The sequence below is a fragment of the Apteryx mantelli genome, chromosome 26, assembly GCF_036417845.1.
Source record: "Apteryx mantelli isolate bAptMan1 chromosome 26, bAptMan1.hap1, whole genome shotgun sequence".
NCBI lineage: Eukaryota > Metazoa > Chordata > Aves > Apterygiformes > Apterygidae > Apteryx > Apteryx mantelli.
Window position 1 is genome coordinate 8,384,875 of NC_090003.1, and position 16,561 is coordinate 8,401,435.

Below are 16,561 nucleotides of genomic sequence, written 5' to 3' on the forward strand. Positions count from 1 at the left end.
AAGCGTGCTCCAGAAAGCATGCAGCAGACCATAAACCTGGAGAAGGGGATTTGAGGAAGGGGGACAGCTTAGGGCACTTCAGTCCTCAACCCCAAGGACGTATGGTAGGAAATGAGTATTTGCTTGCAGAGCCTTGGTCTTCCAAAGGGAAGGCATTTTTTAATTTGGCCTCCCCCATGGAAGTGCAGGGGGACACTTTTCATGGCTCTGGCGTTTTTAGAGGAGGATGAACAGGGGGACAGCAGGAGGCTGGTCCACAGGAGAAGCACTGCGGAGACCCTCAGGGTTAGCTGCACTGTTTGTTTTTAAATGCCCCATCTGAAGTACAGGACCAGCAATGAGCTCGGTGTCTCCTAGGCCTCCAGGGACTGAGCATGGACAGGGCTGTGCTTATTCAGCTCTTGTTGCCTAAGATTTCCTCTCATGGACTCCCACCCTCATCACTCGATAGGACTGAATGATGACTTACCTGATACTTCATGAACACATAGAGGGGATCCGGACTCAGGGCAGAGTGTCCTGATCTGCCCAGAGGCCAGCAGAATCCCATAAAGCCTTGCAACATCCCCCCCCCCCCCAAAAAGGGTTTTCCTCAGTCTGTGGAGCAATAATGAAGCTGCCAGCCACCCCATGTCTGCGCAGATCACAGCTGGATCCAGCTTTGGCTCCCTCTTCTCTTTCACACACGTCTCAGAAGTCTGCAGGGAAGCTGGATTTTTTACTGAGCCATTTCAAAGCTCCCTCATTAACTGCTTGCCAGCAGCCAGTTCTCTGATAATGGGTATCGCCTCTGGAAATTGCAGCCCCATAGCAACAAGGAGTTTAATGGCTATTATTCCTAAATGGAGGACACGGCTCTAGTAATCCACCTCTTGCCTCTAGCAAAGTCCCTTAGAAATGATGATTTCCCTTCACAGGTAACACAGACACAAACAGGGGCATTCATAAGTATGTGAAAAGAGACACAGCCTGGCTTGGCCTTCCACTTGAATTTTTAGCATTTTGGAATATTGCTTTTTTCATGGAGTCAAAAGAGGATGGGGGAGTCCTGGAGACACTGTAAAAATTGAAAGATTCTTGCCTTCCTTGCAAGAAACACCAGGAAACCTGATTTCAAGGGTAAGACTCATTTTACCTGATTTCCAACATTATTATAGGTGTCTCCCTCTCTACTACAGGCCCTTTACACTCCAGGCCCTTTACAGTCACCACAGGTTTAGTCAAACCAGTGGATGGTTTCTTTTGTTCTAATACAGATAATTACACTGATCATTGCATCCTAAAAATTCCCGTATCTCTTTACTGACTATCCCAACTGGCTTGCATAGACCATCTATGGCTATGCTGTAAAGTCTAAAGTTAATTTAAACCCTGTCTGACATTATAATCACTGCCCCCCACTGCCCAGGGTACTGATGAGGAAAGAAAACAGGGGACAGTTTGAAGCTATGGACAGAGCTGGTGAAATAAATTAATATCTGTTTGCTTAGGTGGAGAAAAGGGGTTTGGAAGGGATTTGGGTGGGAGTTAGCAGACCCCAGAGAGGGGGTCCATGCCTGAGTGCACATGTAGATAGGAGGGAGTAGCTGCCTGTGGAGGCAGCTTCATGACATGCTTGTCCTGGGATGCAACAGCTCCTTCAAAGACAGCAGGATGTGCAGTAACAGTGCCCGACCCCTACAGCCACTGGCAATCACTGACACTTAGGGCACTGCATGTCCTGAGAAATATGTGGCTTGGAGACCAAACTGCATGACTGGCTTAGAAATATGAGGTTTCTAAAAGGAGCAATCAGTGGATGGTTCTCTATGGAGTTGGCTTTTGGAGCTGTCACCACTCCTAGATAGCATCCCCTGCCTTTTTTTCTGTGCCAATATGGCTGCAAAAGCGCTTTTTAAATTTTCACATGAAAGCAGCTTTCCCCCTGCTCCCAATTGTCGTATGACTCCAGGAGCTGGGAAACACTGAATATTATAAAAGTAGTAATAACCTTTTAATGTATTTATATATCATCTGTGGAGTGGACAGAAGGCTTGAGCTCTATGTCTCGCTGAAGAACCAGCTAACCCAGCCCAGCTAATTCCTGCTAGATACCAGCCTGACTCCGCGGGGGGGGGGGGGGGGGGGGGGTCATAGCAACCATGTACCCCTCCTCAACAGAGCAATATCCTGTAACATATTACAAGATGCTGGAGCTGATGCCTGGATGCCCCCAAGATTTACTTTCAAGCCAATTAGATACTGGTGCAAAACTAACCTCCACAGGCAATTTCCATGGTTGTGCAAACCAAGCCACTGCAAGTAAGAAGAGCTTGTCCGTGTCTTAAATGCACGGCTAGAGAAGCTGCAGAACCGGTGGCAGAAAGAAATAAAGACAGCGGTAAAGGAAAGAGCCGCATCACCACCCTGGGCTCCAGCGACGCCTCTCATCCGGCTCCTTCGCACGGCGCGTGCACACAAATGGCGTCCCTGAGTCCCGCTATTTATAGACTAGCCCCCGCCCCAGCCCCGCCCCGTATGCTAATTAGATCGCATGCGCAGTCTGCTGTTCTCGAACCTTCTCAGACAGGGGCGGCGGGGGGGGAGAGGGCGGTCGCGTCCCCGCCCTCTTGTCAGAGACGCAGGGGCCACGCTGCCTCAGCCTTGTTTTGAGACAGTTAACCCAAAATAAGGGAGTTGGCCCCAGGAAAGCGCTATGCTGCCTTCGCAAGATCCCTTATTTCTAGCCGCGCCTTACCTCGGCAGCACTGTGACATCCCTTTCTTCTCCTGCCGGGTGTTTGAGGCGTTAACTCTTTCAGCTCAGGCTCTTAACACCTCCCGGCGCGGATCCCGCTCGCGGGGCCGTGCTGCCGTCTGTTGATAGCTCGGCGTGGGGTCTCCACATTGGGAAAAGACCTCCCGGAGTAAGGCTCACGCGGTGTAACGGAGCCGCCAGCGCTTGCCAGGCTCCCCAGCTTCTTTCCGGCCAAAACATACACGCTACACAGAGCGTTGCTCCAGACAGCACCAATTTCCCCCCCCCTTTCCCTGGCCGGGCTGAAAAGAAGATGTGGGCACCCCCATTCCCCAAAGAGGTGGCACCAGGATGGCCTTACCCACAGCTGGGCCCAATGTGCTGCGGGCCGAGGCGGCAGCGACCTGCTCTGCCCTGCCTCTGTGTACTTTAAATAGGTCAGCAGCAGGTGACTGGATGAAATTACCCTTCATTTTATTGCAAGGGAGCTGCAGACGAGGTCCTTCCCTGTGGCTAACAGCAGGGTTCTTCGGTGACAACGTAATGATTTTAATCCAGCGGTTTTTATTAACTCCTCAAGTGCCACGTACCTGTGCCTGCCCAGCCTCACCCCCTGAGCACCGACAGCCAGGGCGAGAGGATGTTGTGACTGCCTGGAAAGGCACACGGGGACCTGTCTCAGGGATCACAACAGGCCACAACCGTGCAGATATATCACTGTGGAGCTGGGTGAAAAGCCTTGCCCTAGGCTGTCTCTGCCTCGCTGCAGAGACCGGCCGCTGGCATGGAGAAGACCTGTAGAAGTGAAGCCCCAGTTTAGCCTGGAGTTCAAAATCTCTCTGTTCCTGGAGGTGAACAGAGAACAAAGCTCATCTTCATGTATCACTGGGTGCTGGCTGTGGGCTTTCAGGTAGAAACTCCTTGCTGCAAATCACTGTGGCAGAAAACAAGTGCATCGCAGTAAAGGGCATGATGTGAGCATCAGGGTATGGACACTGTGGGGGCAGCAGGACACCAGGGGAGGCAGCAATTAGGGCTCAAGCGGTGGAGAAGGTTAGGGCTGCGGGAACACCTCACTGGGGAAATGAGCAGGGCTCACCTCCATGTGGCTGAGGTCTTGGCTGTGGTCACGGCTGGTCTTACTGGAGCTAACACTCCAGCCTTTCTTACTGCCCCCTAAAGAACTGTGTCAGGCCCTGTCCCCTCCCTTGCAGTAGCTCTGGTGCTTTTCAACCCTTCTGTGAGACAGTTCAATGCACAAACCTTCTGGAGGACCCCAGTGCCCCAGAGGTGTCTACTGAGCACCTGTGCAGGAGTGCAAGGTAAAGCTAGACTTCCCCCTTGTGCTGAACCATCAGATCACTGCATCTGTTAACACCACAGCCTTGGACGAATGCTGCAGATGTGAAATCATTGAAGAAATATTCTTGAATTATCCAGAGAAGAAAAAAATACTTCAGCCTCAGCAAGTTGGAAAAACTTGCCTCGGTCCTGTAACAGCAGGGGGGAAACACTCTGTTGCTGGCTTCCTCTTCTCCTAAGCTGTGACCAGCTTCTCTGTTTGTCCTCCACGAAGGCCAGCATGTTGTCGGTCCCACATCCAAATCTACCTAAACAGTCTGTGGAGCGTAAGGTTGAGCCTTAGTGAGACCAACACTAATTTCTTGTCTTTCACCTGTCCGACAGAGAAAGTGCGTTAACCTGAGAATGAGCACACTAACCTGCTTACCATTTGAAAGTGATAAAAATATTATCCATATTTTATGGATATATTTTATTATCCATATCACCAAGCAAACAGGTTGCAGAGGAAGTAGGAGCCCAGTCACGGGCTGGATGTGCATTGCAAGATGGCTTTAGCTCTTTTTCAGCAGTGGCCCACAGGTTTTCTGACAGCCCTGAACAAAGGCTTAGAGCTGGGACTTACTACAGGGTCTGGTCTGGGATCATATGCCATTTAAGGACTCTGCTTTTATTCTCTTGACAGGATCAATAAAGTTGACTGACGTGTGTCTCAGATCAGAGAGATATTCAGTCAGCAGGCTATAAAATGAAAGGACTAGAGAATAAACTGAGAAGGTGAGCTGAATTCTCTCAAGGAAAAAAAAATAAAAAAGGGAAATAACATCCCAGAACCTACCAGAGGAGGAAAGATGTTGCACAAAGAGACTAAATATAAGCTATGTGATTTTGAACAAAGGCAGAACAGGGGAAGGTGGGATGAAAGAAGGATAGACCCTTTAAAATTAGTTTGAAAATAGCTGATGCCTTAGGAACTCTGTCCCCTTTTAGAAATAGCTTTATTTGTATCATATATATTTGTATCATACATATGCAGATGCCTCCTGGTGTGGTCATTGGTGTCCCCAGATAAGTAGCTTAACATATTTGAATATATTGGTCTCCCAGAACAAGTCGTACAAAGGTGTTTCAACCAGTCAGAAGACAAAAAAAGAAAATATAAGAATTAACTATAGATCCCCATTACAAGAGGGGGAGAAAAGTTAGTTTTACAGTATGGAAGTCAAGGCAAAGACCACCATTCTCAGGACATTAAGGATCAAGCCCTTAATAATGAACATTCATAAATGCAATGTTCTGACAGGATATTTAACAATGAGTGATCTGGAAAGGAAAGCAGAGAATAAACAATTGTTAGCATTTCTTTTTGCAGGGTGTGAGGAATAATATTGACAAACAGAAGGGCTGAATCCTTAAATATGGACAGTCTAAAATACAGGAGAAACGTGCATGTGTGTGTATATACCTTTGTGCATAGACAGGCACCTCTGAAAGGGTTTTGTAGAAGCTAAAATACAGTGTATTTCTGTTCACACAGAAGTGAAATTGTTAAGGGAACAAGAAGCTGTAATGACCAGCAAATTCAGCTGTACATACCTGTTCCCCCACTTGTTCCTCTCCCCTGTGTACCTGGTTTTCCAATGCTGTCAGTGGACAAAGTGAGGATATGCTGTTAATTCTGGGGCGAAAAAAAGGAGAGTAGAGATATAGCCACAGCCTTTTCTGTATTAATGCAGGATATCAGTACTGTGTAGCACTTGGCCCACCGGGAGCTCAGCACCTGCCCCGGGGTTGTGGATCCTTGCTGTATTGTACTGCAATATTTATATCGTGGTTGTCTATTCACCTACTGCTCAGGCATACATAGTCGCAAAGGCTCTGAGAGACATCGGGTAACTTGCCAAGAGCCTGATGGTATATGCTAATTTTCATATATATTTACATGAATTTGCATACATCTCTTCTCAGCTTGCATTCCTTCCCTGTGATGCCTTTAAGAACAAGTAAAATATATTCTAGTCTGAATGAGTCAAAGTTTTCTATTTCTCTTACAACATTTTGTCTTTTGCTGATACTCATTATTCATCTACTAGTTAAGTCATTTTCTTCCTTTCCTACTGCATTTTCCTCCTCCTTTTCACTCTTAGCTACCTTTAGGCCTGATCTATTCTTTTTTTTTTTTGCATTGTTGGAATATTTTTATCAAATCTGACTCTATCAGTTGTTCCCAAAGCATGTAGCATGCTGAGCCATGGATTGACTATCGAAGTTACACAACACTGTTTGTTCCCAGACTAATTTTAATATGCTACTTCATTTCTCAGTTCCTTTCTTGTGTAGACAAGTCTCAGACATCTGTCTCAAATTTGCTTGATGGGAAGTTTCATGTGAGCAGAATTTCACATGTAGAAATAATGATGGAAAATGACCCTAATAGACATTGGCTGTACACCTGAGAGAACTGTATGCAAGACCATAGACTGAAAATGTGAGTTCTGCATGCAGCATTGTGGGACTGGGGAAAAGCAGGTGTTTTGGAAAATATCTTAGAGGTAGGTTGCTGTGGGAGCTGACCAAGAGGGAGTGAATATTATGTTACTGTGCCTAAAAAGCCTGGTGTCTCCCTGCACTGCCTGTAGGGACAAAGGATTGTCCTGGAAGTGTTGTAGGATTAGAGAGAGATGTGGGAAGATACCTGTCAGCAAGATGCTTTTTCTGCCAGCTGATGAATTTAACGCAGCGGAAATAACTTGAAACTGAGGGTGTTGATGTTAACAAGAAAGATGTTAACAAGGAAGACAGATGAGAAATCACGGGACAAGTTACCTCACAAAGTGGCAGACTCTCATAAACTCCCAAAGGTGTATGTGGGAAGGGACTTCTGGTGTCTCTGGTCCAGCCTCCTGCTCACAGTGGGGCTGTTGCTAACCGTAGATCTGTGTGGCCTCAGGTTTGTATAGACAAGTCTTGGAAACCTCCAAGAACAGAGTTTCCCTCTCCTCTCCCCCAGAAACCTGTCCCAAGGCTGCACCACCGTTCTGGAGAAGACATTTTTCCTAATATCCTACCTGAACCTTCCAAACTCCAATTTATGGCCTTTGCCTCCTTTGTTATATTGTCTGGTATCACTGAGAAGTGTTTAGCTTCATTTTCTTTGTAAGTGTCCTTCAAGCAGCTGTAGGCTGTGTTTAGATCCCCCCCACAGCATCCTCTTTGTCTGACAAAACAAACCAGCTCCCTCTACCTCTCCTCACAGGCCACGTACCCTGGACCCCTGACATCTTGGATCAGACCTTCTCTGGTTTCTTCATATCCTTCTTGACCTGTGGTGGGAGAGGGTGTGAGGGACAGACAAACACACGTAGACAGAGTATTCAAGGTGCAGCCACAGAGGCACTGTGTGTGTGTGGTGGTGGTGGTGGTGGTGGTGGAATAAAAACTCCTCTCCAATGATCACAATCCTAATGTAGCCCAATTTGTGCTTTCCCTTATTTGCCATGAGAGTGCAGTGTTGACTCATGTTCAATTAGTCATCTACCCTTGCCTGCTGGTCTTTCTCAGCAGGAGGGCTAGTTGACCAGTTGCTTCCCAGCCTGCACTGATGCCTGATGTTATCCTGGCTCAGGCGCAGGGCTTGGTCCTTCTCCTTGCTGAACTTTGTGAGGTTCCTGTTGGCTCAGGCCTCATATTTGTTGAGGTCTCTCTGGATCGAAGCTCTGCCGTTCACATGCCGGCTACTCCCCCATATTTAGTGTTGTCCGCAAATTTGGTGAAAGTGCGTCTGTGTCCAGGATGCAGATGAAGATACTGAACGATATGAGTCCCCTGCTTGACCCCTGAGATACTTCAATTGTTAAGTCAGATGTCAAACGCTGATTACTTCCCTTTGAGTCTGGTGGTCCATTGCTGCAGTCTTTAACTCAAAATTGGTTTCATTCTACTGGCTCAAAGGTTCCCAGTCTTTTCTGAAACAAGTCTTCCATGCTGCCTCCAGTGCCTCCCATCCCACTCCCTCTACTTACCGCCCCAGCTACCTCCTCATCTATGGGATACACCTCTTGGCTCGTATCTGATTCTTTCCATCCTGGGATTGCTGCCACATTGTCTGCGGCTCTGGGATCACTGCTGCTTCCCATGATTTGTGATAGTTTGTGCTGGCAGAAGATGGGCTTGATAAGCATCTCTTGCAGCCTACCATCATAGGAGCCCCCAGGTACAGTAGGATTTGCTGAGACACGTGTGTTTCCCAGCCGTGTTCAGAGGCATGTAGTCAAAGTTTGGGAAGCCTGAATGCATTCCCATGTGAGTCTATTTTCTCTGGCCAGGCAATATCTCAATTACCGGCCTTCTCAAAGCCAGGTGTGCTACTCAGTGTAGGGTAGGGTAGGGTAGCATGTGCTTTCCCCTCAGTCCAGTCCTCCCTCTACAATGATTTAAATGCAGCAATTAGATGCTTCAGGGAAAAGGGAGGAACTGTTCGGAAATAGCTGCATGTGGCCTATTTAACAATGATAAATGACAAAAGGGGAAATCTACTTCAGTGACCAGGAAGGGGCGATTTAGAGGCAACGGGGTAGAAGGACAGACAAAAAGAGATGGGTGATACTCGCAGACTTTTCCCTTTGTAGAAGGCTGGTGTCATGCTAAGAAATGGGCTTTTCCTGGTTTTAATAGTCACAGGTGAAATACCTGTTTATTTGTACATATATTCACTGTTAAACATAAAGCACAAATCTAATCACATACCCAAATCATGCAGTACCACGCCTGAGTAGACCTACAGGTTACTGCAAGCTTGGCATACAATTAGATGCCAACACAAATAGGCGAGATCCCCTTAGACATGACTTCTTTCTGACACAGGACACTTTCCACAGGCAGTTCTGCAAAAGCTGTCATTTGGAGAGCTCATACGCTCGCAGAAATCAAATTATTGCATTGCCACAGAGGGAGGATGTGTTGGGGCTGATCCTGAAGGATGTAAAGTGGGAGGAGAGACTCATTAACTGCCCCCCTGCCTCCCTCCTCCCCCCATGATGGCAGGTAAGCCAGTGCACTTTCTCTCTCATTAAAGAATGAGGAGGATATTTTTTTCCAGATGAATTTCATTAATTTCTCCCTTCCTCTTACAGGGGTAAGATCCAAACAAGGGCCAAAGGGAGCTTTTTGCTGATAATACTAGCAAAACAAACATTACAGCCAGGACATGATGTTCAGGAAGACATTCCATCAACAGACTGTGGGATGAAGAAATATCTTTAACTTTATTTAAACCAACTGAATTGAGAAAGAAGAGAGGAGAAATTTCTATTAATTGATAAATACAGCTATCCTTTAGCTATGTAAGCTTTTATTACAAACAATATTGAACAGACATTTATTTCAGAGTTAGTTTTCCAAGCTATGGGTTGTTGTCTCCCCAGTACTTTTTAATTATGAAGTTGCTCAGCTGACCATTTTTAAAACTCTAGGAGGGCAAACAGTGAATGTGATCTCAGTCCAAGAAACCACATTATTTATAGCCCTTCTCACCCCTCAAAATCTGCTCCTCCTCCCTATTTGGAATCAGACTTTTTAAAGTTAGTTTACTGTCTTTTCACCTGTTTTGCCTGGAGAATTGCTCAGGCTGTTTGCAATCTGCTGTCTTCCCCTGTGCGCCTCACAGCAGGCAGCGTACCAACAAGGGTTAAACAAGCCTGCATGCGTGCCTCTGATATTGCAAAACATACTCAACTTTCATTACTGGTTACAGCGTGTAAGACGGAGAAACCAGTGTGGCTTCTGCAAGGGAAAATTGTGTTCCTCTGCCTGCTTTGAGTATGTCAGCAAAGCAGTTGCGAAGGATACAATTTACTTTCAAAAGCAATTGTCAAAGTCCCTCGCTCAAGTTGCAGAGAACCAAAGTCATCTCATGAAACTCAGCCATGCAACAAACTTCAGCTGCCCAGTGGCTACAATCACTTTGCAAGGCCGATGGCTCTTCCTAGCCCTGACAGTCGTCCCGCAGAGGGACTCCCCTGCCGTGGTTCTGCAATCCCACCCACGTGGGAGCCTAGAAAACATGGGCCAGCTCTTCAAATTAAATGCTGTTTTCCAAATGTCACCATCTTTGGCTTCCATCCTGTTTTTACTCACGGAAGAATCATTTGAGTTGTCTTCACGTAAGCACGGTCTGAACAAAAGGACATGAGTGACAACAGTTAAAACTGGTAAGAAAAACAGAAAAGCGTTGCATGCACAAAGACCACAGCTCAGGTGGCTTGTCAGCAGAAGGCCTGTGCTTTGTCAGCTCTGGCAGCCATACAACGCGTTGTATGGGCCATTTCTCCTCCTGTTATCCCAACACAGAGACTGGACCCACAAGAGGCCCAAATCAAGGAACCACAGACAAGAGAAAGCAACCTAGCTTAAGACTTGCAGAGGGTGAAACAAGCAAAATTCCAAGGCAAAAAAATAATGTTACCATAACTGTTGACTCCTACATAGCAGAAAAAGACTGTCCAAAAAAACCCCTTGTCCTCAGCGGTCAAGAGGACCCCAGGAGATATCGTAAGGACACAGCTGCTGAGATCCTTTGTCCTCCATGTCACACAAAAGTGAGCTTGCTGAGACTGCCTGGACACGTGTGTCTTGGGATTTGTAAATATGCATATGAGTATGCAAGCGGGCAGAGTCAGCTTACTTGGAAAGTTAATTTAAATCAGATCCTCTTCTGCTTCCTTACAATCTTGCATGGAGTTTTGGTGCATTAATTCCTTCACTCAAAACATGCTCTGAATGCTGAGCTCCTTCCCAGGCTCTGCTTTAGCTTGCAGGATGGTGCCTTTCTTTTGCATTCCTGCAAAGGTATGATGCTCCTTGGGGCTAGTTCACACGGCTGAACGGAGATATTTGCTTTACAAAGGCTTCTGTCCCTGTTGCCTGAACCACAGGGTACTTGTTCCAGCTTGCATATAAGTCTCAAGAAAGATGTATTTCTGCAGATGTTTTCTGTGAAAAGCAGAGAAGTGAGCAGACCCGGTCCCTCCCAAGGGGTTAGAAAAAGGCCAGGTTGTCTGGTCTAAAGATACCTTACAGGAAGGAGTAAAGAACTGAGCCTGTACTAAGCCTCCTGCTTCCCAAATCCTTTTGCCTTTGTCTCCCTGCAGACAGCAGCATCCAATAAAGGCAAGGATTTGGAGATCAGGGAGAGAGATGGAGGACTTGGGCAGGGTTGGAGACACTGCCAAAAATCTGTTTCTCCAGGCAGCAGGAGGGGAGCAATTTAGGTCTGAGTAAGACATATATTTTTCTATTACAAAGTGGCAGGCTGTTGCAGGGCCAAATACTGAAAGTCACGAACCCAGCAGTGTTAAACTGCATTTTCCAAAGTGCTTGAGTGGTCACTTCCTCAGAGAACTTGGTCTGCTTACTCCAAGTCACCTAGAACTAAAGGTTTACCTTTGCCTTTAGTGCACACTGCATGCATATCTCCGGAGAAGACTTGTTCTTGTGACTGTGACGACTAGTTGGGGCTGAGGTGGATCCACATGACCACTGCATTCATCCACAATACATCTTACCCCAGATGCTCTGCCTGGACCAACTGACTGGTCAGGTGTGGGAGGCTTTTCTTCTTGCTTTCTAACCAGCCCAGGAAAGATGCTTGCAAACATTTTCACATGTTCTGAATTACTTTTCAAGGTAGTCGTTGAAGACTTAGCTTGAAACCCGTGTGAATTGTAACAGCGCCAGTACTGACTCCAGTGAAGCTGCACTGATGCACATCAGCGGAGCATATGCTGTTTATTAGTTCCTCTTTTCCTCCCAACCCCTTTCTGTGTCAATGTAAGGCTATATTGTCTATCCACAGGTATTCAGGAACGGCTGTATTTCTGGGTACCCTCCCTCCTGTATAGGCCCTTTAAAATCTCCATTTAATCCAAAGTACAGTACCTGGCCTTCTTGCACAGAGTCTGTCTAACCCTGGTTGTATACCTGTCCTGCAAGAACAGTAACATTTATCAGAGAGATTAGAAGTGCCTTATGGCTTGATAAAATCTCAGTCTCCCAGTCAAGGGAGAGGGTGTAGACAGGAGTCAACTCACACAGCAGAGGAAACTGTTCGTCTAAAGCTTCTAACAGAGTCATCAAGGCATTTCTCAGAGGAAACCATTTCTAAATTTATGCTTGCAAGCAGTAGGCTAACAGAAAAGTAGTCCAATTTGTTAGATAAATTGTACTCTGTGGACAGTAGGGTGACATAATTCTGGGTTTTCTTCTTGTGAAAGGAAATTTAAGACCCAGGTTGCTTTAGGTCTTATAAAGTTATATTTTAAGGAGACAAAGTTTTATCCTGAATTATAGTGGCAAGACTGAGTCCTAAACAGTGTGGAAGAGGGGAAAGATTCAGTGTCAGATGTCTCAGAGATGTAAAAATTTAATATATTTATAAGCATATTTTCTAAAAGGCACTCAGTAAGGATATGCATCCTACCTTACGAATAATTCACCATGTGTACATAGAGCCTGAAGCTGCCTAACATATCAGTTTTCCCTGGGAAGCATTGAAGAAATTAAGGATGGAGGTGGGGGGAGAGATGATCTCCTGGAGAGCGTGACTGAGGATAGCTGAGGTGGGGAGATTTCAGCCCTTATCCTTCAGTGGTTTATAAAGTGGTAATCAAAATTAGTGCTTACTGAAGTGCCATTTCTGCTCACCAAAAAAAAGGACTACTCTGGGGTCTCTTTCATGGCACGGTACTGTATAAAGGTCCTGACTTTCCCTGATTGATGCAGAGACCAGTAATTATCACGAATGATTTACTATTCATTGGTAAAGCTCAAGACAATACTGTCCAAATTTGCCGCAGTTCTGCAGAGGGTTTCTTTCGTTTTACTTTTACATGGGGCAAAAGTTATACGCATTCACCTTGTTCACTTGCAAAGGAGCACTGCTGAGTGGGGCTGGCATCTGAAATAAAAAGTTTACAGAACAACGACATTGAAAAAAATTCCATGAAAGACGAGTTCCATAAAGGTGATTCCTTTTAGTGGGTTCACAAAACTATTGCTCGAGCTGATGAACCTGCCATTTACTCCCCAGCATATCTCTGTGGCAGTAATGTTCACTATCTGACTGGGACACATAATTCACAATATTCTAAGTCACAGATATGGCTCCCAAGTCACGCGCAAGAAATAAGCCAAACTTCATAATACCTTGTTTCCAGCCTTTGCTGGGCTCCGCATAATCAACCTGTAAGTTGATGTCACTGATAGATGCACCACTGAAGGTCTGCATGAGTACCTGCAAATCAGGCACTTATCTCAACAAGATATGGCAAGGCAGAGGTATACAGCACAGCAGTGGAGCACAGGCTGCCCAGTTACTTCAAATGTAAAACCAAAGGGGACACACGGAGCAGGAGAACCTTTCGAGCTCGACTCACAAGTGTTCTCAGCACCGCAGTTTGCTGGGATGCCGCAAAGGGCACGGCTCTTCTAGAGACCTGCACAGCGCAGATGCCCTGGCACTGGTTTCACGTGATCCAGCCGGCACATTTCAGAGCCCTGGTGTTTGTCTGCAGTGGATTTCTGCCCTCACTCTGCATGCAATGCACACAGGGCCTATGGTCCTGTCTGCAGGGCTCTTCGGATAAGTATGCTCAATTGCCCCTTCGTTACTGGGAGGCTGACTGCAGCCCCGCAAAGCCAAAGAGTTTCTCTCTGCCTCTTACATGCACAGTAATCCCAACCTGCTCCCTGGCCAGAAGGGAAAGGGTAGGGGACTCTTCCAGCTCCCTGCTCCTCTCACTCCTTGGTGTGCAAAGCGAGTGGTTACTGCACAGCATCCTCTCCTCCCTGCCTGTCTCAGCCCTGACGTTCTGCTTCCTCCAGGGCTGTGGCTGCATTAAAACAGGCCTTGCATGCAGCTGGTTTGACACCAAGTGTCAGCAAAACCGTGTTTTTGGCCTGGCACCTTCACATGATTTTGACAGGGGCCTAAACCTGGCCTTAGTGTGACAAGTCCTTTACTTCCCTTTCATCAGGACATGTATGGGTCAGGGCTGTTTCTCACAGCTCAGGGTTTTCAAAGGCTCTACATCAAAGCCAGTCTTTGGATTTTTTTCTGTTTCTTTAATACATTCCAGAATGGCCTTGTTAAACCACAGAAACCTTTTCAGCTTTTTTCCTCCTTTCTTTTCTTTCTTTTCTTTTTGGGGGAAATAGATGACAGAAGGTTTTTTTGTGGGGGAGGAAATTTTTTCCATGATATTTCTTCAGTGTCTTATGAAAGCAATGGAAGAGAAGCACCAAGAAGAATAAAAGCAAATGGGTGAAATATTTTCTTTTGTAAATGTAGCCTTGGAGATATACCTTTGATCCTCTTACTCTCTTGCTGTTTGGGCCCTGGATGCCCCCACCTGCAATCTTCAAATCTGCATCCAGGAACTGGCCACAATATTGCCTCAATCACCCTTTGGAATATCCCTTTAATTTTTTACCCTAAACTCCCAGCTGATGGGTTCATGGAGAGCTGTTAAAACAAAAAATGGCCCATATTTGAGCCAGGCCCCCTTGAACCCACAGGTACCTGAAGCAGATCTAACAAGTTCAATCTATCCTAAGGCTTCCACTTCTGGTTTGAAAAGTGTGAGCAATTTGGCCCAAAGTAGGCACTTCAGACTGTGTTAAGTCAGCCTGGTGCTTGTCAATAATTCATGTCAGGTCCCAGTCATCCACAGCAACCCAGCCAAATCCCATATGCCAGAGTGGTCATCTGCTGGTACACAGACTCTGGCTGTCCCAAGTATCCGAGTGCAGCCCCAGCAATTGGCCTGAATCCAGAAAGACTCTGTTTGCTCAAACATGCCCTTGAGCAATCGCTCAAAACTTGTTTTGGACTAGGATCAAGCATTGAGACTGTGCATCCTAACCTTACATCTTATCACAGGTTAAACCGGTCCAGGCAGGAAAGATATTTTACCACTAACAATCTGCTTCCCTTCCTTTTTTCAACCTCACCATAAAAACTGTCAGCTTTTCTTGAGAGTCTTTTAATATCAGAGTAGGTCAAATGTTCACCAATGTACATGAAATATTTCAAAATAACAAGTCATTAGAGAAAGGTTCATCGGGAATCCCCAAGCCCATCTAGGCCTTCCCTTCTCCGGGTAAGAAGCAGAGAGACTGGCTTCCCCAGTCCTGCCTTTGGTTGCTGTGGTCCCCCATTTGTTGCCATTTAAAGGAAATCACCCCAGCTACTAGGAGGAGACTCCAAGGGGTGGGGAGATGTAGCCGACCACCTTGCTTTTGAAAATGGCCACAGTGTTCCCAGAAGCATAAAAAACATAGGTATTTATATGCATATTATCTTCTTGTTAGGAGTCTCAGCTAGGAATCGGGGAAAACTGGTTTGTTTGGCTTTATTGTCCACTGGTTGTTTAGTGTCACGTAAAAATTGAACAAGGCTAGAGAAACAGGGTCCTAATCATCGCTCTGGCCAGTCAAGCTCCTTTGTAACTGCTTTGATGGTGGACTTCGATATTTGCAGCCCCACCACGCAGGATGTGCTATCACTGATATGGGGGTACGCTCTTGGGATGGGGGGATGTGGATAAAGGCAGCATGTTTTAAAACCTTTCACAAGCACAAAGAAGGAGACACAGCAATGGGCTGGCAGCAAGATGGGAGGGTGGCGTGGGCTGCCAGTGAAGGAAGCTCAGGTATAATTCCCTTCTCCAGAGCTGGAAAATGGGCTTGAGCCTGGTCCCTTCTCTGCTGGTTAAGCAGTTGCAACAGCAGAGCAGAGGAGGCTCTTCTGCCCCAAGACATCTTCCTGGTGAGAGAGCTATCAAAAGCATTCCTTGATTATTTCCCAGCTAACTGAAAGCCTTTGCAGTAGCCTGAACATCACAGGAGGAGCCAGAGGGAATGGCTGTGAGGACAGCACAGGGCAGCCTCAGCTTCTAGCTGCACAGCTTAAATTGTTTCTCTCCCAGCACCAGTCCTCCTGCTACAGAAGCTGGCGAGGAAACCCACGGCGGCTGAGCGTGCGGCACAGTGTGCGCGCTCTGTGGTGGCCGCATCAAGCACAAGCAAACTGCTAAGCATCCTCTGTGCTCCGCTTGTCGTCCCTCATCCCAGCCAGCGCCTAGCACTGCTGCAGGCAGAGCTGGATGGGAACAATGCGGTGATGTTTTTTGCTCTGGTTAAGGTCACTGTACCTCAGTTTCCCTGTTTTTTGCATGCTGAGAAATGAATGGGATAACATCCTTCTTGCTCTGAAAGATGAAAATAAGTGGCTGTTTGACACGCAGGAGTCAAAGTCTCCAAACAAGGCGTAATCAGAAACTGTTTGGCCTGGATACAAGGTACTGTGCTCCAAACCGGGGAACATAAATTCTCCCCTGCCTTTCTAAGATCTCTTGTAGATTCTGTGTAGTTTACATCCTTCTTTGAAGGCATCCCACCTAATTATCATTCCCTCCCATTTTGCAAAGAGTAAATGGGAGTTTACATGAGATCTTTTCAGGTACGC